Here is a 17,047-nt window from a genome sequence, read left to right on the forward strand (position 1 = left end):
TCTAGGTCTGAGATAGTTCTTGCTCTGGGTGAGTAATTTATGATGCTACCAAAGATTAATATTCAAATGGAAAAAAGATGGAGTGCTTGTATGTCTCTCTTTCTAAGCTGCTAATGGTTACGTTGGAAAAAAACAGGTGAAAATTCTAGTGTGAAGTTGTCACTTCACAGAGCAATACCAATACCAATCAGCACCCCTAGCCTTTGTTTCACTCCTTATGTAGTCAGTTCCATGGTAAATTTTTGTACAAAAGAAAATAATTTTGGCGTTTTGGGGAATCTGTGGTTACTTTGGTGTAGTGTTTTCTTCCACTGATGTAGATTATGACTTCTTCAGTGTCTTTTTATCCTGTGCTGTTCTAGTCTGTATTACCCTTAAATCATCCATAAAAGGTTTATTGCATATACCAGAGATCTTCCTCTTGCTCTCTTAAAATTTGTGGAATTAGTGTGCTGTTTTGGCTGTCCATCTGTTGTTTCATTCTTGTTATTGTGAACATCCTTAACCTTCTTTTCTGGTCACACATGCCCTTTATAATATCTTTTTATACCTCTTCTCACAATCATTGGTAACATGCTAGTTGCCTAATAACCATCATTAATTTTTCTTTTGCCTTTTGGATTGCCATTATAATTCTTCTGAGATCGTGATGTTCCATGATTTGTAGCTGTATGATACCATTGAAGGGCCCTGGAAAAAAGTACCATTGGTGCCACAGAAAAGGGTTTTTGGTACCAGCAAGTAGTTTGGGATCATTGAAAGCACTGTCTAGTCCTGTCTCCTCTCTGATTCTGGATCCAGCTCACTACATCTGTAACACCTATCCAAGAGAAATACATTGAAGGACTCATTCTATGGGTTGCCTGTCAAGCTACATGTCACAGCTTGGACAATTTGTTTTTTTATTCAGTTTTTTGGTGTTGATTAAATTGACCTCTTTAACATTGCTGTGGACTTTTAAGCACTGATAAGGCTTGAATTAATTAAAATACAATGTAATCTGAAAATAGTATTTGGATTAACATCTCTATCAGTTGGGAATCATTTTATTTGGATTTTATGCGGATCCATGACATTGATGGACAACTATGTTGATCATATTTCCTGGTTAATATCTTTTATAGCTTTAACTCTTTCAGGAAGGTTGTCTTGCAGAAGGTCCACAAGGAGGTAGGAGTCTTTACAGATGGTGAGATGCTACTGTTTGCAAATGACAATACTCTGATTTCATCAAACCCCAAAACATTACTGGGCCATTTAGTGAAACTCATAATTATCCACAGACATTGCTAGGAAGGATCACAGCTCTAGAGCTGGGAGGGACCTTGGAGACCATTTCATTCACAGCCTTCATTTTACATAGGAGGAAACTGAGTCCCAAGGAGGCTAAGTGGTTGTTTAGGTGATGTGGCATTTGAAGCCAGGTATTCCCACTCCAGAGTCAGCACTTTTCCACTGTGCCCTGCTATTCCCCTGAGAGCTAAGTTTGCCATCACTCAGGAAAACCTAAATGGATGAAAAATTCCTATTGATCAGACTATGATGTGGAGTTATATGGACAATCTATTGAGTTAGTATGTCAGTTCCTATATCTTTGGGATAGAAGCTACAGATGAATAATGAGTTAGGCCTAGAATTGAATTGAAGGGAAAATGCTGATGGTGGTTTGCATTTGGGATAAGAGCCTTAGAAATCTCTTAATTGTCTCCAGTTCCTAACATGATACAAAACCCTATCTTTCTCAACACAAATGTTCTTGTGATGAGAACAAGGTCTGTAAGGAATCAGATTTGGAAGGGTCACCAAAAGGGCAGTGGAAAGACACAGGGTAAGCACACACATTATAACACATGTCCATTGATGATTTAAAGGTGTGACATAAGGGAGGAGATAGCATTGAATGATATCAGCAAATGAAGTGGGCCAGTCATGTAGCAAAAGCAAAGAATAATGGATGGCTTTGGATTACTTTGGTATCCACAAGATCTAAAAAGGTCAAAAGGGAGGCCTCTAGCATGTTGGCTGAACCTCTGTGGAGAGGCATGAACAAGAATCACACAAGAAGAAAAGGCGAGGATGGATTGTGAGCTGCCTTTCACACTTAGAATGTTCTCCTGACTCAATCCCTAGCCTTTTTCAAGATTCAGTTCAAATGCTACCTTCTGCCAAATGCTTTCCCTTCTAAGGTTACATCTACTTTTGTCTGCTTTTTATGTATTCTGTGTATATGTATTGTATACATGTGTTTTCCTTCATTAGAATGTCAGCTCTCTGAGAGGTTATTTTTGCCATTTTTTTTATAGGCACAGTACTTGACACAGTGCCATATGTGTTAAATGCTTAATAAAAGCTCGTTGATTGATTGGTAGCAACAGTGACAGGGAATACCCATACTGATGAGATCCCAGATCCATTGAATTATTTAAGAATATGTATAAACTTTACCATTCTTGCTGCAGTGAGGTGTGTCTTGCTCATCATTGCATCCTCCACAGCACTGGGGCAAGAAGCATCTTTTAGTTCACAACATCAATGAAAACAAGTCACCTAACTTCACCTTGAAGACCCCAGTTAATGGAGAGCTGCCTCCCACAGCAGCCCATTCTATATTTAGATAGTTCTCATTGCTTGAACAGTTTTAATTACGCCTTATGTCAAGTTGAAATCTTCTCTTCTATAATTCCCCCCACCCCTAGTTGCTTTTTGAATATTTTGAGGTCCAACAAAGCAAAGTAGTCCTTCCACATTCATACCTTAAAATTCTTAGGTATCTTATTCTCACTGTTTTATTTTGTCCATCATTCCAAGTTCTTTCATTTGATCCTCCTCACAGGCTCCTCACCCTCAAGGTCACCCTGCTCTGGCTATATTCCAGCTTTTCAGTGCCTTTCCTGAAATATTTCCAGATACCTCCTTTGTCGTAGACACTGCCTGTAGTAGTGGGACCTGAGAATGATAATCCTTTTTGGACTGTCATATCCCAGAGTTCATAAGACCAGAGAACTAAACATTGAAGGGAACTTGGAGATCATTTAGTTCATTCTTTTCACTTGACATGTAAGGAAAGTGAAGGAGGGGAGGGGAGGAGGAGGAGGAGGAGAAGAAGGAGAGAGAGAGCAAGAGAGAGAAGAAAGAGATGGAGAGAGAGAAGGGAGAGAGAGAGAGGGACAGAGAGAGAAAGATGGAGAGAGAGAGAAGGAGAAGGGACAGAGAAGTACAAAGGAAAATTGGGGAGGAGGTGCAGACAAAAGTTACCAGAACCTTTACTGTCAGAAAGGTCTCATATCAGAAGTTTAGTCCTCTATACATCTCTCATCTCATGCTTGTGAAGTTGATTTTCACTTCCAAGCATAAAACTGTACATTTGTCTCTATTAAATGTCATTCTTTTAGCCTGTTCATATCTTTCAGGATTTTAATTCAGTCGCCCAACTCCTGTCTTCAATTTGATTCAAAAAGCATGTATCAAGTACTTACTTTGGGCAAGACACTGTGTGAGCATCTGGGAGGAGGATGGTTACAGAGCCAATAAGAAATCCCTGTCCTTGAGGAACTTGCATTCTGCTGTGGGTAAACAGCATAGGATCATAGATTTACAGTGGGAAGTAACCTTAGAGATCGTCTTGTCCAGCTCCCATATCTTTAGATGAAGAAATTGAAGACAGGAGAGGTTAAGTGATTTGTCCAAGGTCACACAACTATTGAGTGGCAGAGCTGGAATTTGAACCCAGGTCTGATTCTCAATCCAGTGTTCTTAGTGTCACACTGCCTCTCATGTATACAAATAAGGAAATACAAAATACAAAGGAAATGCAAAGTAAAAAAAAATGTTGGTGGGGGGGTGGGGAATAGGAAAAATTGCTCAGGATTTTCTTGCTGTAAAAGTCTCATGTTGGAAGTGACACTTAATATGTGCTCTGAAGGGAGCTAGTGGTTTCAAGAGTCAGAGGTAAGATAGAACATTCCAAGCGTGGAGATTAGCCTATGCAGAGACTCAGAGGATGGAAATGGAGACTTTGGGGGAACAGTGAGTAGGCCAATTTGAATGGAATACAGCTTGTGTGAATGGTCTGGAAAGGTGAGTTGGATTTAGGGCTTTCAAGACCAAATGGAGGAGGTTGCATGCCATCCTTAGAGACAGTAGAATGATGTGTGTTTAAAAAATGTGTGTTTAAATAGAATAGGACCAGGGACACATTCCTGGCATGGCGGTCTAGTACTAGAGAATTGCACAATAAATAATAGGTGCCTGATAGATGTTTTTTCATCTGGATTTAATGTGAAAAGTTAAAAAAAAATACAAGGCAATCTGTAGTACATGTCGTTAAGGAGCCCAAATAGGGGAATCAGAAGAATGAGGGTTAGGTGCTTTGTATATTCCCAGTCATGCTAGTCAAAAGAAATAGAAGACACGGTCTGCACTCTGCAGGATGAGTGTGCAATATTCAGTTGTGTTAATAAGACTTCAGTGGAAACAACCCAAAAGTTGACTCTGTCTCTGACCCTTGAGTTATTTGCCCTATTAATCTGCCACTACTCATCCCTTTCTAAATATTACCCCTAGATCTCTCTCACTGTCTGCCTTCATACTTGCTCAACTGTTGCTGAATGGTCTTGGAGGGAATCACACAGCTTACATTAACTGGGTCCACTCTAGATTTATTATCCACGCTTAAGTGGGCTTTTGCTACTTTACAGCAATCCTTTTACTCTTCCCTGATTGATTCTTACTTCACTTCCTCCTCATCAAAACTGTTGTTTACAGATATGCTAGGGGTAGATTAACCAAACAAGGGTTAGGTAGAGGTGTTTGCAAAAGGAAAAATACTTGAAATTAAATACCTTTAATGCAGCTAGTGTTTGAATGCAAAAAAAAAAATTCCTTTTGTATCAAATACCTCTGGTAAGGGCTTCATCCAAGATATGTAGATAACTAACAAAGGATATGAACAACCTGCCCTCAAAAGAATTGTAAAAAATTAATAGGCATATGAAATAATACTCCAGATAATTTATTAATAAGACACAAATCAAAAGATAAAACAATTCTAGACCTCATCTCCAGCAAACTGACTTAGATAGAAATAGTGTATTAATGTGCAGATAGTGAATCTGTGAATTGCTTCAGTCATACTGGAAAGCAGTTTGGACTATGTGAAGAAAATGACAAAAAACATCCATGCCCTTTGACCCAGAGAAACTATTGCCAAGTATATATTCCAAAAAGGTCAAAGTGACAAAGAGAATATTTATAGCAGCCCTTTTTATAGTAGAAGAGAATGGGAAATAAAGCTGGTATCCATCAGTTGGGGAATGGCTAATCAAATATATGTGAATGTAGTAGGCTATTACTATGCTGTAAAATACGAGTGCAGAGAAGCACAGGAAAACTTAAACATGAACTAATACAAAGTGAAGTAAGCAAAACCAGAAAAGCAATCTCCACAGTGACTGCAGCCATGTAAATGGGAAGAACAACCAGCATGAAACAACTGAGATATGAGAGGCACCACCTCAACCCCTCTATCTCTTACCTATCTGCTTAAAAGTGTTCAGCTTAAGAGCAGACCTCATCTTTACCCCTAAACTCTCTCCACTTCCTAACTTCCCTAATACTTCGAGGCTACCACCAATACTTTTAGTTGCTTAGGCTTGAAGCCTTATGATTGCTTTTGAATCTTCACTTTCAGTCATTCCCCTCCCCTCCCAAATCCAATTAGTTGCCAAGTCTTGTTGATATCATCTCTCAATATTTCCTATTTGTCCCTTTCTTATTCACCACAACCATGCTATTTTAGCCCCTTATCCCTTCTTACCTAAATTATTCCTGTAGCCTCCTAATTGGTCTCCCAGCATCCCAGTCTTTACCCTTTCCAATCTGTTTGTCATAGCTGCCAAATTGATATTCTTAAAGTGCACATCTGCCCATGTCACTCTGCTCTTCAGAAGACGATTCAGTGGTTCTTCATAAAAGACACAAATATATTTTAAAGCCTGTCACAGCCTGGCTACAGCTTACCTTTCTAGACTCATTACATACTACTTCCTCTCATATACTCTTTACTACAGTGTTAGCACCCTCCCCCCCCCCCCTCCCATGACATTCCATCTCCCATAGACCATCCCAGATGGCTGGAGTGCTCTTCCCTTCTCTCTTCTGCCTCTTAAAATGTGTTTGACACTCAGTTTTGTTTGATGCTCAATTCAAGTGACACTTCCTTCAAGAGGCATTTTCTGATTCTCAGAGTTGTTAGTCTTTCTTCCCAAGTCATTGTGTATTTATTTGGTATATGTCCTATATTTACTCTTCTGTGAACATGTGTCTTTCTAGGAGAATGTAAACCTTTTGAGGGCAAGTACTCTCCCATTTTTGTATAACCGTGTCCATTTAGTGCATGTAATGAATTCCCTCAAATCATGCTGCATATTTCCATTGGACTAAAACCAATGACCGTATTTTACATAATTATAACTTTATTGTGATTTTACTTTAAGGGATTCCTTATTCACACTGCTTGGTACCTAGTTATATTTGTATTTCTAGTGCCTAGAACCTGACCCATAGTAGGCACTTGTTGACTGATTCACTGGTTATCAAATCCACTGCCATGTCATGGGTGAGAATTTTGTATGTAGTCATCCTGATAGTCCTACTCTCAGCCCTGGTTAACCTTCATCTAAAGTATTGTGACCAATTTGCGCTGCTCTGTTTTAGGAAAGATATCGGCAAACTGGATCATGTTGAAAAGAAGATGGACAGGGTGAGGGAATTGTAATTCATAGCATTTGAGGATCAGTTTAAGGCATTTGAATGAAAATGTTTAGTCTGGAGATAAGAAGATTCAAGAAATGTGGTGGTAGCAAAACACAGAGTCATAACAATTAGCTTTGGGAAATGGAAACCTGTGGAAATTGAGGTTCAGAGAGATCAGTCAACAACCATTCACTGTGCTGGGCAGAGTGGATACAGACATAAAATGAAATAATTCTTGCTTTCAAGGAACTTAAAAAGAATGATTAGCCCAAGGTCACACAGCAAATGGCAGAGGTGGGCTTTAAATCTCAGTATTCTGACCTTCAAATCAGATGTTCTTTTCACTAGCAGAGGATTTTGGATTGATCTGAGGGCAGCTAGGTGGCACAGTGGATAGAGTTCAGGGCCTGGAGGTAGGAAGACTCATCTTCCTAAGTTCAAATCTGGCCTCAGTCACTTGTTTGTTTCAGTTTCCTCATTGGTAAAATAAGCTGGAGAAGGAAATGGCAAACCACTCTAATATCTTTGCCAAGAAAACCTCAAATGGGGTCACGAAGAGTCAGACATGACTGAAAAACAACTGAACAAGGGGAAGCTTCCTGGCAATTAGCTCTGTCCAAAAGAAATTAGTTGTTTTCAGGACACAGTGGCTTTCCTATTACTGGAGGTCTTCAAGTGGAGCTTGGATAACCCCCTGTCAGAGATGTTGTAGGAGAAACTACTGTTTGGATGTAGGTTATCTGAGATGACCTCTCAAGTCTCACAGTTTCTGTGAAAACTTAAAGTGGAAAATTTGTTGTGTCCCGTGACCGTATGGAAATCATTGCTAGGAATCAACTCTAAGTCATTAAATCTTTGTAACCTTAATTTTGCCTGTGGAGGCAGCTCTAGCTATACTAGTTGAAATGGAAGTTTGATGGTGAATGCTGGTCTTTGAGGACCACCAGAGATGGATAGACTGGCATTATGGTAAGGGTATATGGTTGGGGCATATGGTTGTTTTGAGATTCCCTCCCTGGGTTGGGAATCAGACTGTCCTGTCAAGTGGGAGCAATCCTGGTGGCTCAGTAGCCTCATTAGTGCCTTGGGCCCTTGGCCTCAGGCCCTTTTATTTTGTAAGCTTGATTAGTGTTTCATTTTTTGGTCTTATTGTATATTTCCAGTGGCTAGCACAGTGCCTGTCACTTGGTAGGTGCTTATTAAAAGATTGCTAACTAATTGAGCTGACCTTCAGAGTATTGTAGTAGCAAAAGGAGCACTACTATGGTATGATGCCCTTTTTGTCTCCTCTGCCCCTTGTCAGACTCTGGCAAAATGGAATCAGAGCTACACACATTGCAGGAAGAAAATCTTACCTCCTTGGAGATATTCTGATAGCCTATGGGAGAAAAAGCATAGTTACCTGTAGCTATGACTTAGAAAATAATATTTTATTTTTCCCCCAATTACATGTTAAACAATTTTTTAAACTTTTTTTAAGTTTTGAGTTTCGAATTCTATCTCTCCCTTCCTCACTCTCCTCCCCCTTCCCTTAGACAGTAAGCAATTCAATATGGTCTATACAAATGCAATCATGTAAAACATTTCCATATTAGTCATTTTGTATAAGAAGACTCAAAAAAGACAAAAATAGCATGCTTTAGTCTGCATTTAGACAGTATCAGCTTCCTCTCTGGAGGCAGATAGCATGTTTCATCATGAGTTCTTTGGGATTGTCTTGGATCATTGTATTACTGAGAACAGCTAAGTCATTCACAGTTGTTCGTTGTACAGTATTGCTGTTAGTCTGTACAACATTCTCCTGGTTCTGCTCACTTCACTTTGCGTCAGTTCATATAAGTCTGGTTTTTTTCTGAAATCATCCTGCTTGTCATTTCTTATAGCACAATAATATTCCTTTACGATTGTATACCACAGCCTGTTCAGCCATTCCCCAGTTGATGGGCATGGCATCCCTTTGATTTCCAATTCTTAGCCCCCACAAAAAGATCTGCTATAAATATTTTTCCCCTTTTTTATGATCTCTTTGGAATGTAGACCTAGCAGTGGTATTGCTGGATCAAAAGGTATGCACAGTTTTATAGTCCTTTGGGCACGTAACTATGACTCTTAAAGTCAGTTCTCAACTACAGGGTTTATTTAGGGTACATGGTTTCTAGATATATTAGCTTGAGAAGAAAGTGAAGTGAACTTGATCTTCAAATTTTGTTTGGTTTGTGCCTTCTGCTTCTAGAAATTTCAGGGGATTTATCAGGTGAATCTCAAAGATTAAGTGCCTTGATTTCTTTTTTAAATACATTTTTTATTGGTATCTTTTGCATAGCATGCATTTCCTCTGTATTCCTCCATTAATTTCTCCTTTAATCTCTTTTTAATCAGTTTTTAAGTTTTGGCAGGGTCTGCATTTTGATCTTGAAACACATGACAGTCGACAACCCTTAAGGAAAGAATTCTGCATACTACTTCTCTAGTCAATTTTACTTCTTTAGTTGCTGGGAGGATCTGTTCAGGGCACTGAAGGTTAATGATTTTCCAATAGCTTGCCTGTTGAAGATAAATGAACTTTAATTCAGGCAGTTTTGAGCCATGGGCCTATTTCTGGGAAGCAGCATGGTATAGTGGAAAGAAAGCTGGATTTAGAATCAGGGAATCTGGGTTTTAAGCCCAGCTCTGATACTTATTAGTTGCATGACCAAAGAAAAGGCCTTTGCTTCTCAGAGCCTCAGTTTCCTGATCTGTTAAATGATAATAATAAATACACTACAGTAATATACTACTCAAGGTGGTTGTGAAGAAAATGCTTTATAAAATTTGAAGTGCTATAGAACTGTGAACCGTTATTATTCATATAAATTAATCTATGTCCCCTATGAGAAACAACACAACCTGCTGTAAATAATTAGGATAGTTGAATATCAACAAATTTAACCTCCTACTCTTCCCCTCCTCCCCAACTCCTTTTCCTCATGACACACAAAGCTGAAGAATACCTTTGACTAGCAATTTCACGAGAGAGTATAAAAGAACAGAAAAATGGAATCAGTAAAATCAGAACCAAATTCTCACATTAACATGAAGAGAATCAGAAATGTAAGCACAATTTTCATTCCAATTTTCAAGATACTTTTTGAATGCCCCCTGTTATATAACTTATAGGATCCTTATGCTGCTGCCTTGCTCCACCTTCTACCTTGAACCCTTACTGGCCATCCAGCTCCTGTCCTGGGGCTCTGGGATTCCGATTGGGTAGAGTTCTCCATATTTAGCCTAAGCAGACTTCAGTTAGCTGCTCTGCAGCCATGTGTCCCTCCCCATCTCCCTACTTGCACCTCTAGCTATGACTACGGTAATCCTATCAGCACTACCATTCCTGGAAGGGTTTTGTTAGTTAATTTACCCATTGTTTGACTCTGCATCCTTGTTACTTCAGGCCAAAACATCTCTCCTTGGCCACAATTGCCCTCCGTGTACTACTGTTTTCCCTCATTAGAAAGTAAACTCCCTGAGGCCAGTGCCTGTCTTGCTTTTTGTGTTTGTATCCCCAGTATGTAGCCATGTCTAACATGTTGCCAGTACTTAATAAATACATTTCCATTTATTCATTCCTTTACAGGATTACAGAATTTTAGAATTGGAAGGGCACAGGATCATCTAGTCCAGGGGTGGGGAACCTGCGGCCTCAAGGCCACATGTGGTCTTCTAGGTCCTTGGTTTCTGCCTTTTGAATGAGTCCAAGTTTTATAGAACAGTTGTTCTGCGAAGTTTGGATTGGACCAGTTCACATCTAACAAGGATGTTATTACTGTGCTAGCGCTGAAAATAAATTTAATATACAGTCCCTGCCTTCCAGGTGCTTAACATCTGGTTTGTGAGAAGACATCGGAAATAGGAGAAAACAAGGTATGATAAAAAGAACACTGGAGCTCAAGGCAAAAACCCACTCTGTGACCTTGGCTAAGTCTCTTAATTTTTCTAGGACTCAGTTTCCTTATCTGTAAAATAAAGTTAGAATAATTGAACTCTAATGCCCCTTTCTACTTTTATATTATTTGATTCTCAGTAGACATTATAGGCAGTCTCCAATTAATAAATGGATTGTGCTCAAGATGTTTATATGTAAACCAGTTACTTGAAACTTGGGCTGCATTTTCCCATTGAAGTGATGGTGGTACATGTGATAGTTCAGTTGCCCTCTCTCTAATTCCCCCTCCCCCTTCTCTCCTTTCCCTCCTATTTTCTTGTTGAGTGAAATGTATTTTTATACCCAACCCTTTGTATCTGTATGTATGTGTGGTTTATTTCCCTTCTTTTGACCAGTTCACATAAGTGAGGTTCATGTTACCCACTCTCCACACTCCCCCCTCCTTGCAAGCATCAATATCTGTTTGTGTATCCTCATCATGAGTCCTCAAGCTGTTTCATAAAGACTTATTTAGCCTGAAATAGTTAAAATGCTATACGTTTGCAATAGAAAATAATTGTTCAAATTCTAGTAAAGCAGAAAATCTAAAGTTGAATAAAAAATGGAATCATAGGATTTAGAGTTGGAAGAGACCTTCCTTGGAGGTCACCAAATCCTATTCCATCATTTGACAGATTAGCAATCGGAGGCTCAGAGAAGTTAACTGACTTGTTTATAGTTACACTAAAAATAGTAAAGTGAGGTTTTGAACCCCAGGTCTCTGAAGCTAAATCCAGTTCTCTTCACTATACCAAAGAGTTTTCTTGAATGATGCTTGAGGAAAAGCAGATTTAATTTGAAGAAATTGAAGAGGTGGATGAAAACTTGTGGAGAATCTGGTAGGGAATGCTGAAAACTTTGAGGGGCTTTAGAAGAGAATGGCACTATTTTTTTATTATCTGTAATTTCACTTCAAGATTTACAGCTTTACTTTCCCCCCTTATATATATGTATAATAAGCACTAAAATTATGGTTTTTACTGACAATTTAGATGGTTTCTTTAGTTCTTACACAGAACAAAGGAAGTGAGAGGAAAATAAGATCAAGATAAATCTTCCTTCAGGCAAATGGACAGATAGTAGAAGAGAAGGAAAAAGGATGTTTGTTTATTCAGTTCTGTTTAAGACAAAAATTAATGTAGAATAGAACTAACCGAGCTGCAAGCAGGAAAAGACAGAAAAAAGGTGGGGCACTGTGTATATTGCCTCCCTGAGGAGAAGAAAGGTGCAGTAGGAAAGAAAGATTGGAATTAGTTGTCAGTGACGACCACTAGGTGGTTCCATTGGCTCACTATATTCTGGTTGCTGTCTGAAGCAGTTTAGGGTGGTTGGGAGATGGAGACAGTGTGCAGATCTTGTCCTAACTTGGGACTGACTGTATAAAATGAAGTATCAGGACATAAAGATCTAGTGATTTCCCTTGCAGGATTATTGAGGGCTTGGAATGCTGAGCAATAACATAGTTAGGGTTTGATTCAGTTAGCAACCAGAAATCCTTGTGAGTTCTTGAGCAAGGTAGTGACAATGTTATTTTAGGCAGGTAAAACAGAGAGGAATCAGAAATATGCCTGCATAGCATTTCTGCTCTGCTCCTTCTCTTCTCTCTACAGGAAGTTGTCATTGCTTCTAGATGGAAGCATACACAAACTGCCTGGCTTGGTCATATAAGAAGCCTTTGTAGAACCCTAGAGGGAGCCTCAGGGTTAATTTTCTCAACAGCTACGTCTCCTTTTTACTTTCTGCATTCAATATCTGGTAGGAAGGGACCTTTGGGATCATCTCAGCCTATTCTTTTATTTTACTGATGATGAAATTGACAGCTAGAAAAGTAATTGGTTCAAGGTTGCAGAGCTGTCTGGTGTCAGAACCAGCATGGTCTTTTAGTTGGGGACATGGTTGAGGACTTGTCAATTAGAAGAACAAATTTCTGAGCCTTTTATTCCATCATCACTAGTTTATGGGAAGGACACTTAGCCTTTTATTTTTTTGGTCATAAAGCCTTTTAGTAGTTTGGTGAAGCCTATGGACCCCTTTTCAAAATAATATTTTAAAATAATTGAAGGAAATGCTAAATTTCAGTTAGAAGTTGGTGAAAATAAAGATGTAATTTTCCTCTCATCGAAGTTCATGGACCACCCCCCCCATAATTTAGGCACAGACTTCAAGGAGTACATGGATCCCAGATTAAGAATCACAGCTTTAGGGGTTGTGACATGCTGATGGGATCTTCTTTGGGAAGGAGTGGTTCCCATTGGGTAGCGGAGAATACACTGATTGGGTGATGCTTGACCTTTAGGGAATACTGTTGTGAATCCTTTGCACTGTTTGTTCTGATTGACAGTTGCCTTCCCTTAGCGTGAACTGAGGAAGTCTGGAGCAGGTATGAAGAATGCCTAGGTCTGATGGAATTTGGTCAGGTAAAAATGTGGAGGGATGCTCCTCATCAAGGAACTGTTTTGAAGAAAGGACAGAGGGGTAGCTTGTAGGAAAAGACAAGTAGGATTTTTGTCAGTAGTTCTTCCTAGAGTCCTTCTCCACTCACATCCCAGACAAAAGACTGGAATCTCACTATCTTGTCTCTCAACAACAGAAGCTAGATGAACCTGAAGAGACTGCAGAGACCACCTCCTTCTTCTCTCCTGCTCTCACTAACTTCTCCCTACCCCTCACACAGGTGTGGCTGAGCTCCTTCACTCTGTATTGTCTGGTATTTATTTTTCTATGCATACCTTCTTGGATGTCTGTTTGGCTGTTGACTTGGATAAGTGTGTTTCTTTGCTACCTGCTGTGTATGTTCACTGTGGAACTGGAATTTGGTGGGAAAGAGGTCAAGCCTAGGATATAGAACTTGGGGATCCTCCTTTCTCTATTAATGATATTTAAGGGAGCACATAGATATTCCAGTACCTCTTCTCTCTGAGGAGAGCAGAGGGCCCCACCTCTGCCCCAATCTCCTCCTTTCCCTGTTGATAGGAGTTAAAGTCTCCTTTGGAGAAGATTGTAGGAAGGAGTCTGTCCTGCCTCCATTTGAGCTGTACGTGGCACCCCACACGTTACATTTTGCTTATTTGTTTCCATATCATTCTTCCCTCATTAGATTGTAAGCCCTGCAAGGATAGAAACTCTTATTTTTCATCTTTGGATAATGCATAGAAACAGCTGGCTAGCGCAGGGGGATACAGCACCTGAACCTGGAGGCAGGAAGATCTGAATCCAAACCCTGGGCAAGTCACCCTGAGCTTCAGTTCTGCTCAGCTGTAATATGGGGACAATAATAGCACCTTCCTTTCAGGGTCGTTGTGAGGTTAAAATGGGATAATATTCGTAAAGCACTTTGCAAAGGCTGAAGTGCTGTATAAATGCTAGTTATAATTACCATCATTATGGTTACCTTGCACATGGTAAACATTTAATAAATGTTTTTGAATTCCTCATAACCACTGTCATGAGGTGGGTAGTCCAGATAATCCAGACACAAAGGAAACAATTGTGGTGAGGAAAAATGAGATTTATCAGAAGAGACTGATGTTGATGTATGAAGAATGCACCAACCAAATTGCATTTAAAAAAAAAAGGAACAAAATTTGGAAGCCAGAAAAGGTAATGGAGAATGAATTCAAATACATACTATCTTCCTTCAGGAAGAATGTCAGAAGATGAGGGTGCTAATGTTGAAGGGGCTGTGGGCAGGCACATTTATAGACTGTTGGTGGAGCTGTGAATTGGCCCCGCCATTTTGAAAAGCAGTTTGGAATTATGCTATGACAATGACAGGTATGCCCATACCCTTTGACCCAGAGACCCTACTACTAAACATCTATTTTAAAGAGGTACAAGATAGAAGGAAAAGTCCTGTATACATATAATAATATCTTAGAATATTTATAGCAATTTTTTTGTAATAGCAAAAAATTATAAACAAAGTAGATGTCAGTTGATCAGGAATGGTTAAAACAAATTGTCATATGTGAATGTAGTGGAATATATTACTTTGTCATAAGAAAATGAATATGAAGAATTCAGAGAAATATGGGAAAATTTCCTTGAACTGATGCAAAGTAAATTAAGCAGAACCAAGAAAACTATACACAATGACTACAACCATGTAAATGCAAAGAACAAAAACCTCTGTACTACAGTGTACTATTCAGCCCCAAGGAAGAGAGGAGAAAATATACCTCTCTTTCTTCTTGGAGGTAGGAAATTTTCAGTGTATTACCAGACTCAGTTGATGTGTTGATTAGTTTTACTGAAACTGTTTTTTTCATTTTTTGTTTCCAGGACTGGCTTTTGGAGTAGGGGAGAGAGATATTTGGAAGTAAAGGTGATGTAAAAACAAAAGATACAAATAAATAAAATCTTTTAAAATGAACAACATGTACATACACATACAATCAAAATAGTGATTGGAAAGCCAAACCTCAGAATGAATTTAGGTGAGCAAGGAAAGCCAAGGATAAAAGGTTAAAAAAAAAAAACAAAACTATATCAGGGGAAGGGAAGATTGAAGAAGGCATAGAACTGCCGTGTGTGGATGAGGTGGCGATAAACGACGACAGGAAGGGGTAGATGTGCTAAGTTCTTATTTTGTTTCTGTTCTCCCGTGAAGGAGATTGAAAGGAATTGGAAATAACATCACAAAAACAATTACTAGGGAATTGATGTTGAAGGTGAATACAGAAACAATAAGAGAGCAGGGATTTGCCTCAATAAATGCAAGGCACCTGGTTCAGATCTATATGAGAATGTGTGTATTTTTGTCTATATCCACATAGCTATATCTGTCTCTATGTCTTTGAGTATTAAATGAATTGGCAAATATGATTGCTCAACCAACGTCAGTGATATTTGAAAGATCACTAAGAATCGGAGAGGTAGCACAGGATTGGAGAAAGGCCAATGGCCGCCTTTTCAGAAAAGGGAAAAGAGAAGATGCTATAGACTGCCAGCTCGACTTTGATTTCTGGCAAGATTTTAGACCAGATTAATAAAGAGTTGGTTAGTGAATATTTAGAAAAGGAAGACAATAATTACAAAGAACCATGATGACCTCATCAAGGCGCTGATCCGCATTGGTAGAGGAGATTCATCACTGGGAACTCCCTATACTGATGAAATCACAGGTCTGGTAAAAACAACAAAAACCTGAATCTGTCAGGTCAGGGTAATGATATAGATAGTTTATTTAGATTTTAGCGAAGGATTTGACAAAGCTTGTCTTGCTCTTCTTGTAGACAAGATGGAGAAATGTGTATTAGGTGATAGTACAATTAGATGAATTCAAAGTTGTTTCAATAGCTGGACCCAAAAGATAATCAGTTAAGTTTTCATGTCAGTTTGTCAGTAGTTTTTCAGTGGAATGCTCCACAGATAAAACTTTGTGCTGTAGTACTTAATATTTTTAACAGCCCGTTGGATACATGGCATGTTTTTCTAATTTGCAGATGACACATGGAATGACAGAACCAGTATCTAAAAAGATCCTGATGGGCTAGAACATTGGGCTGTATTTAATAGATGAACTTTAATAGTGGTAAATGTGGTCTTACACTCAGATTTAAAGTCAACAAGTACAAGGTGGGAGAGGCATGGTTAGATAGCAGTTTATATGAAAAAGATCTAGGGGTTTTGTAATGTAAGCTCAATGTGAGTCAATATAATACGCAAATACTGAAATGTATTTAGGATCTTGTTAATCTGAATATTTTCTCCAAAAATGCAGATTGCAACCTGTCCGTGCCTGCCCATCTACATTATATTCTTGAGGCTTTCTTTTTGTGTGTGTGCGTGAGGCAGTTAAGGTTAAGTGATTTGCCCAGGCTCACACAGCTTTAGTAAGTGTCCAGTAAGTGTCTGAGGCTAGATTTGAACTCAGGTCCTCCTGACTCCAGGGTTAGTAGTCTATCTACTGTGCCACTAGTTGCCCCCTTGAGGCTTTTTTTTTTCTTGAGGGGGGAAGGCAGGGCAATTGGGGTTAAGTGATTTGCCCAAGGTCACATAGCTAGTAAGTGTGTCAAGTGTCTGAGGCCAGATTTGAACTCAGGTCCTCCTGACTCCAGGGCTGGTGCTCTATTCCCTGCCACCTAGCTGCCCCTTGAGGCTTTCTTAATACCAGTGGAGCACTTAAGCTTTCCACCTTCACACTCAGCACTAAACATCATTCCATCTTCTCTTCCTATTACAGATTTCTGTGATGACATCTTTTACTACTGTTTTTCAAAGTTCCTCATTGATTATGTATAGTAGCTTGCTCAAATGACCATGTATTTCTTCATTGTCCTATGTGACACTCATTTTCTGTTTGTCATGAACAGTCATGTTCTTTGTCTTGTA

Source organism: Trichosurus vulpecula, chromosome 2 (genome assembly GCF_011100635.1).
Source record: "Trichosurus vulpecula isolate mTriVul1 chromosome 2, mTriVul1.pri, whole genome shotgun sequence".
Classification (NCBI taxonomy): Eukaryota; Metazoa; Chordata; class Mammalia; order Diprotodontia; family Phalangeridae; genus Trichosurus; species Trichosurus vulpecula.